The sequence below is a fragment of the Eptesicus fuscus genome, chromosome 5 (assembly GCF_027574615.1).
Source record: "Eptesicus fuscus isolate TK198812 chromosome 5, DD_ASM_mEF_20220401, whole genome shotgun sequence".
Lineage (NCBI taxonomy): Eukaryota > Metazoa > Chordata > Mammalia > Chiroptera > Vespertilionidae > Eptesicus > Eptesicus fuscus.
This window is the reverse complement of record NC_072477.1, coordinates 50,491,383-50,498,508: the sequence shown is the minus strand read 5'-3', so window position 1 is coordinate 50,498,508 and position 7,126 is coordinate 50,491,383. Positions and strand designations below refer to the sequence as shown.

Genomic DNA, 7,126 nt, shown 5'->3' with positions numbered 1-7,126 from the left:
TCTTATTTAAGCCAATATTTTCTTCCAGTTTTAATTTGATTTTTTACATCCAGAAGATAAGCTCTGACTATTCTTCAGTTTTAAAAATCTCTCTATATAAAAGCCTAGGCGACTGTTATGACGAACAACTGGAATGACTGGTTGACCAATCGCTATCACGTGCACTGACCACCGGGGTACAGATGCTCAAAGCAGGAGCTGCCCCCTGGTGGTCAGTGCACCCCCACAGCCAACCTCCTGTGGCCCCTCCCCCTGGCCGGCCCCCATAGGCCCCTGGTGCTAAATCATTCTTAGAGACCTGCTTCTTGATCGGGGTTTCCTAGGTAGCAGAGCAGCTTCCTCACTGTGATCTATTGAAAGTCAGCTCTCAACACAAGGGTTTATCTTGCTCCCATCCTCTACCTTCCTCGGGGCCCGCCTGCCCACCACAGTGGCAGTGTGGTGGCGAGGGAAGGAGGAGGAGGGAGGCAGGGAACTGCGTAGTAGCATTGGCGTCCATTCCTTCTGCGCCTGGCCCAGCGACTGACCCTTGCCTCCTCTCCTGACCCCGCCTGGGCCTTTGGGCCCCGGGCTGAGACGAGGAACCAGGGATGGGTGGTGGTGGATGCAGCCCCTTTCTCTGGGGGGCTGAGGGCCAGCTCCCTCCTCGGGTTGGTGGCCAACCTCCCGAGGTCCCTCCCCCCTCACCCCACCCCCTATGCATCAATTAGTGCACCGGGCCTCTAGTGATTAAATAATGCCCAGCTGGTGTGGCTAATGGGTGAGCATCAACCTATGAACCAGGAGGTCATGGTTCAATTCCAGGTCAGGGCACATGCCCAGGTTGCAGGCTTGTTTCCCAGGAGCAGATGTGTGGGAGGCAGCCAATCAATGATTCTCTCTCATCATTGATGTTTCTTCTCTCTTTCTCCCTTCCTCTCTGAAATCAATTAAAAAAATTTTTTGAAAAGTGATTAAATCAAGAGTAATGCTAGTTAGTGTTCTCTGATGTATCCAGGAGTGAAGTTTTCCACAGAAGTGAGCTTTGCGGACATCTGAATCTCCTGGCTCATTTCTGTGTCCACACCCTGGATTTCTTTCTTCTTCTTCTGTCAGTATGCTAGCTGATTGGATTTTGTGTGTTCTTGTAAGTCATCCTTAATCTTGACTGGAACAAGGCAAGGCATGCATACATAAATATTTGCATTTAAAAAAACACACCTAGAAAATAGCAAATAACTGCATGAGCCTTACCTTATTAAAGAACCAAAACTTTTTTAACTTAAAGGAAAATTTTTCGGAAGTAAACTACATGCTTCATTGCCTTTTGAAAATATGCTGAACCTCATGCAAGCTTGTGCCTCAAGACTCAAGGTCATCTGTATAAATATTGATTATCTCACTGGGTTGTCCTGAGCTGAGTTCCTGGGGACTATTGAATGGAACATCTGTTTGCCACTATACTTCATGGCCCTGAATAGTTCTGTCTTTTTTGTGTTTTTGTTTGTTTTGTTTTAATTTATATCCTCCACTGTCAGAGGCTTTTTTTTCTACTGCTATCTGCTAGTCTCTTTTAATATCGAGAAACAACAACAACAACAACAAGGCACCTGGGTTGCTTCATGAGAAAATATTTTAAAAGGATATATGCCCAGGGGCCCAGGGAAAACAACACAAAGGAAGGTAGGATTGTGCAAGCTCTCATCCTTTTCTGCTTCCTGGCTTCTCCGCATGGATGGATGTTGTCCGTCTCTTCCAGCTTCTCCCACGTACTCAGAGTGGCCCCTCTTCCCATAATTTCAGTTTATAGAGTGTCTTGAGTTTGTCATGATCCTGACTAAGGCCCCTAAACTACCTTTCAGCAATGCTGCCCACAGCTCACTGGAAACTTGCCTCTGAGTTTCTTCATTCAAGTTTAAGAGAGAAAGGGAGGGAGAGAGAGAAAGAGAGAGAATCTGACTCATCCAGCTCAAGCTTTCAAACCACGCCAGGTCACAAGTTGCTAGCAAGCCTATAGAAGGCTCTGCTTGAACAAGGTGTATGTACAGTTGCATTCCAAGCGAATGTTGTCACAGGGTTGGTGTCTTAAAGCTACCGCCCCATTGAAAAGAGATGGTGAATAGGACCCTGGTGTGTCATCCCAATACACCAAGGTTGTGAGTCAGGGCACACACAGGAATCAATCAATGAGTGCATAAATCAGTGGAACAACAAATTGATGTCTCCCTTTCTCTCCCTTCCTCTCTCTCTCTCAAATCAATCAATAATTTGTTTCTTTTTTCAAAGAAAGAGGATGAATAGGGACAGACTCTCTGAGGAAGGACCAGGGTAGGCACTCCAAATTGGGGCACTCAGCAGTTTGCCAGCTGCATCTGTGTAGTGCCTTCCTTTATGCATAATTTCTTGGCGAGACCTTGAGGGCAGTTCCATTTACCTCTTCAGCAGCAAAAAACGTATGGGCTTTGCAACAATCATTGTCGTTTCAACTTTATCATCATACATGTATACATGTATATATTTAAGATCTGACATATGTTTTGCCTTTATTACCATGCACTCATAAATGTGTGTTTATCTATGCCTATACATGTTTGTATATACACATAGGTGTGTGTGTTTTTAAGATGACTGTCCCAGCCGAAACTGGTTTGGCTCAGTGGATAGAGTGTCGGCCTGCGGACTGAAAGGTCCCAGGTTCGATTCCGGTCAAGGGCATGTACCTTGGTTGCAGGCACATCCCCAGTGGGGGTTGTGCAGGAGGCAGCTGATCGATGTCTCTCTCTCATCGATGTTTCTAACTCTCTATCCCTCTCTCTTCCTCTCTGTAAAAAATCAATAAAATATAAAATGAAAAAAAAAAAAAAGATACTGTCCCAAACACTTGGGGAGATTTAATTTTTTAGTAGACTTTATTTTTTAGAGCAATTTCAGATTCACAGCAAAACTGATGGAAAAGTACAGAGATTTCCCATGTATCTCCTGCCCCCACATGTGCATAGCTTCCCCCATTATCAACAGAGGGACTTATTTGAATAGAGTGCTTCTTGGTGGTGGTGCCCTGCATGTTGGCAGCGTGGTTTTCAGAACATTCCTGTTTCCCTCACCACCACAAACATGCACAGGGCACTGTTGTAGGTTCTCACACCTTCCCATGCATGTCAAAAGCATACACAACACAAAGGCTTCCTACTTTCATGCACATGTTCCTGAAAATACACACCAATGTCAGATATATTAAATTCAAAAACTGATTTGTGTGTTTTTTAAAATACATTTTTGTTGATTTTTAGAGAGAGAGGAAGGGAGAGAAGTAGAGAGATGGAAACATGGATGATAGAGAAATACCAGCAATTGGCTACCTCCTACAAGCCCCCTATGGGGATCGAGCCCACAACCCGGGCTTGTGCCCTAACCAGGAATCGAACCGGCGACCTCTTGGCTCCTGGGTCAATGCTCAACCACTGAGCCACACCAGCCAGGCTTTAAGTAGAAATTTTTATTTTCAGAGAGCTAAAATATAAAATTCCTATAAAAATCCTACCTAATAATAGACAAGTATGCAAATTGACCGCACCTTTGCTATGCCCAAGCCATGCCCACCAGCCAAGCCACGCCCACCAACCAATCAGGACAAGTATGCAAATTACCCCAACAAAGATGGCGGCTAATTTGCATATCAAAGACAGCGTAGAAAGAAGCCAAGAGCTGCAGAAGGGAGCAAAGCTGCGGAGAAGCAAGCAAGCCAGGGGGGAGGAAAAGGGAGGAGCGGAGGCGGGGCCGGGGGAGAAGGGAGAAAAGCAGGCTGGCTGGCGGAGAAGGCGGGGCGGGGGAGAAGGGAGGAGCAGAGGCGGGGCCGGGGGAGAAGGGAAAAGCAGGCTGGCTGGCAGAGAAGGCGGGGCCAGGGGAGAAGGGAGGAGCGGAGGTGGGGTCAGGGGAGAAGGAAGAAGAGCGGGTGGGCTGGTGGAGAAGGGAGAAAAGCAGGGGGGCTGGTGGAGAAGGCGGGGCGGGGGACAAGGGAGGAGAGCAGGCAGGGCGGGGTAGAGTGTAGCAGGAAACCCTATTGCAGGATTTTTCCTGCAATGGGAATGCTAGTATAGTATAAAAAGTGCCTTTGTCTCTCAGATACAGTCTTAAGTTATAATTCCAGAATTTAGTAGATGTTCTTTAAATTTGGGCTTCTCCATCCCAGCTGAGCAGAGGTGACCATCCAACATCTAAAAGGCAGCCTTCTGACTTGGCTCAGTCTATGAATTGCGAATCGTTTTCCTTATCTGTAAAAGCGGAGATAATGATATACCTCCAGCGTTTGCTTCTCACATAGCATTGTGAGGATTTGTTAAATTAAGTCCTATAATGTGATTAGAATAGTGACTGCTGCAGTTCTCAGAATGAGTTGTCCTCCTGAGTTTCACCACCTTCTGCCCACCTAATGACCTCCTTCTTTGTCTCTATTGTTCTAAGTTTATGAGAACTACACTTCCGTTTCCTGGTGTTTGCATTTATATTCTTCCCATATTTCACTAATTTTGATAAAACAACAAGGCTAAATGCAACTTAGTTGGAACATAGTTGAGTAAATGCTCGTAGGTTGACAAAGATGGAATGGAGCTGTGAGCTGAGCTGGCAGGAAGCATGTCCATGAGGTCAATGAAATGTTTACCTGGCTTTTGGCCTGCTGCTGAATCAGAAAGATGGCTCAGGTGCATTAATGTGTAATGTGGTTTCTGCACAAAGTGAATGGACAAAGGTCAAGGGCACTAAGAGATGGCCCCTCCCTTTTACTATGTGAAGTTTCTGGAAATCCCAAAATTCAGACAAATGGGACAAAGTTGTGATACTTTCCCACAGGAGGGTACTTTGATAAGGCATTGGTGACAAAGGAATTCTATATTTGACCAAGAATGTGATTCTAAAAGCGGCTATGCCATTTATAAGCTTCTCTAACTTAAGTACAATTTCTCTCCAAATGGAATGAAGTGGATATGAATGTGCATTTAAATAAGGGACATTGGTGGATTAAAAAGTGCATTATAGCACATAAAAATACCACCACACAGCTATCACAAGTCCTAGGTATATAAATTTGCCCTAAAATAGTATCCCAGCTTCAATAACTGTTTTTCCAATTACTATGACTTAAATATTTTAAGAGATTTTTTTTCTTAATTTCTATTAAGTTTAAAAACTGGGAATGGGTATGAGAGTGGTAGCTGGGGGGAGGCATGATGCTTAGGAATCTATATATATAAAAGCCTAAGCAACTGAACGACCCTTTGACTGTTTGACCGTTCGACCGGTAGCTATGATGCACACTGACCACCAGGGGGCAGACGCTCAATGCACAGGCATGGAAACCTAGAACAGACTGATGAATCTCAGAAGGAATGGGGGAGGAGGGAGGTTGGGAAGAGATTAACCAAAGATCTTATATGCATACTAGAGGCCCGGTGCATGGATTCCTGCACCGGTGGGGTCCCTTGGCCTGGCATGTGGGGATCAGGCCAAAACTGGCAGTCTGACATTCCCCGAGGGTCCCAGATTGTGAGAGGACGCAGGCCAGGCTGAGGGACCCCACTGGTGCACGAATCTGTGCACTGGGCTGGGCCTCTAGTAATTTATAAAGAAATAGAATTTTTTTCCTTGATAAATTTTCCTATACATTTAAGTTATTTAAAACCATTTCCCTAGGCATCTGGCAGGAAAAAACACACACACAAAAAAACTATCAGAATAAAAAGTGGTTGAATGGATAAATAAAAGCCCAAAGAAAAGTGATTAGACTTTTTTTTTTGAAGTGCATTACCATTGGTTTACAATCACTAAAGAAATATGCACTTATATTTGAAGCTAGCAGGGGTTCCCGGGCATCGCTGCGAGACTGGTTGAACCTCAGGGGAGATGTCAGGTTGACTGATATTGTCTGTGCCTTTGGCAGTTTTCATCTAGTTGTCCTGTTGTTGCTTTTGATGCCAAATGACTTCTTTCTAAATTTCCCTCCTTATCGCTCTGTTGGCAAGACTGTGGGGAAACAGGTTTCTTCCATATCTTTGGTGGGAATATAAATAGGTAAAAGCTCTATGGAAAGGAATTTGACACCTTCTAGCAACATTGCAGCATTGTGCTGTCTCTGGCCCAGCTATTCTGCCACTGGGAATTTATCCAAAGATGTACAAGCACAAGGCGAATTGGCATATGTTTACAAAGCGTCATTGGCGTAGCAAAAGATTGGCAACAACCCAAATGTTTATCATTAGTGGAACTGGTTAAATATATTAGGAGACAACATGAAATCATTTAATTTTAAATTTTAAAGAGCTTTTAAAACAGAATGAGGAATTTCTCTCTGAATTGATGTGGAAAGATTTTTGTGATGTTTGATAAGTGAAAATTAAAAGTACAGCCCTGGCCAGTTTGACTCAATAGGAGCGTCGTCACCTGTACACCAAAAGATTGTGGGTTCAATTCCTGGTTGGGGTGAGTACAGAAGCCAACCAATTGATGTTTGTCTCTCACATCACTGTTTCTTTCCCTCTCTCTCTCTCTCTCTCTCTCTCTCTCTCTCTCTCTCTCTCTCTCCCTTCCTTTCTCTAAAATCAATAATAATAATAATAAAGTACAGATGTTCTGGCAGCATATATACTAAAACTGGACAATACAAAATAGATTAGCATGACTCCTGTGCAAGGTTGACATGAAAACTTATGAAGGTTCCATATTAAAAAAATTAAAAAAGCAAAGTACATACTAGTATATATATCAAACAGTAGCATGTATGAGAGGCAATAGTATGTAGATCAAGCTATCTGTATAGGAAAATAGGGCCAGGGGAACAATAGATTCGTGTTTATGTTTACATGAAGACATTTTGGAAAAGACACAAAGAAACTCAAACACAAGTAGTGTTTGTGAGATGTGGGATCAGGGGCTGGATATGTTTTATCCAGCTAGATTTTTGAACCATTGTAAACACATTACTCAGAACATTAAGAAATATTGTTACCGAGCAGAATACATTGTTACATATGGCAGAATAATAAAGGCCAAATAGGGATCATGTAAGCAAAGATTTTGAAAGCACAAGGAGGGCTTTTTGGAGTGGCTGCGTGAGAGCAGGCTGGCCTTAAAGATCACGTTAGAGAGGCGCAGG

The 7,126-nt window shown here is 43.8% G+C and overlaps 1 pseudogene; it reads left to right on the top strand.

Moving 5' to 3' along the window:
• The first annotated feature begins 6,598 nt into the window (after nucleotides 1-6,598).
• Nucleotides 6,599-6,699, top strand: LOC114230701 (U6 spliceosomal RNA; annotated as a pseudogene).
• Nucleotides 6,700-7,126: the final 427 nt, after the last annotated feature.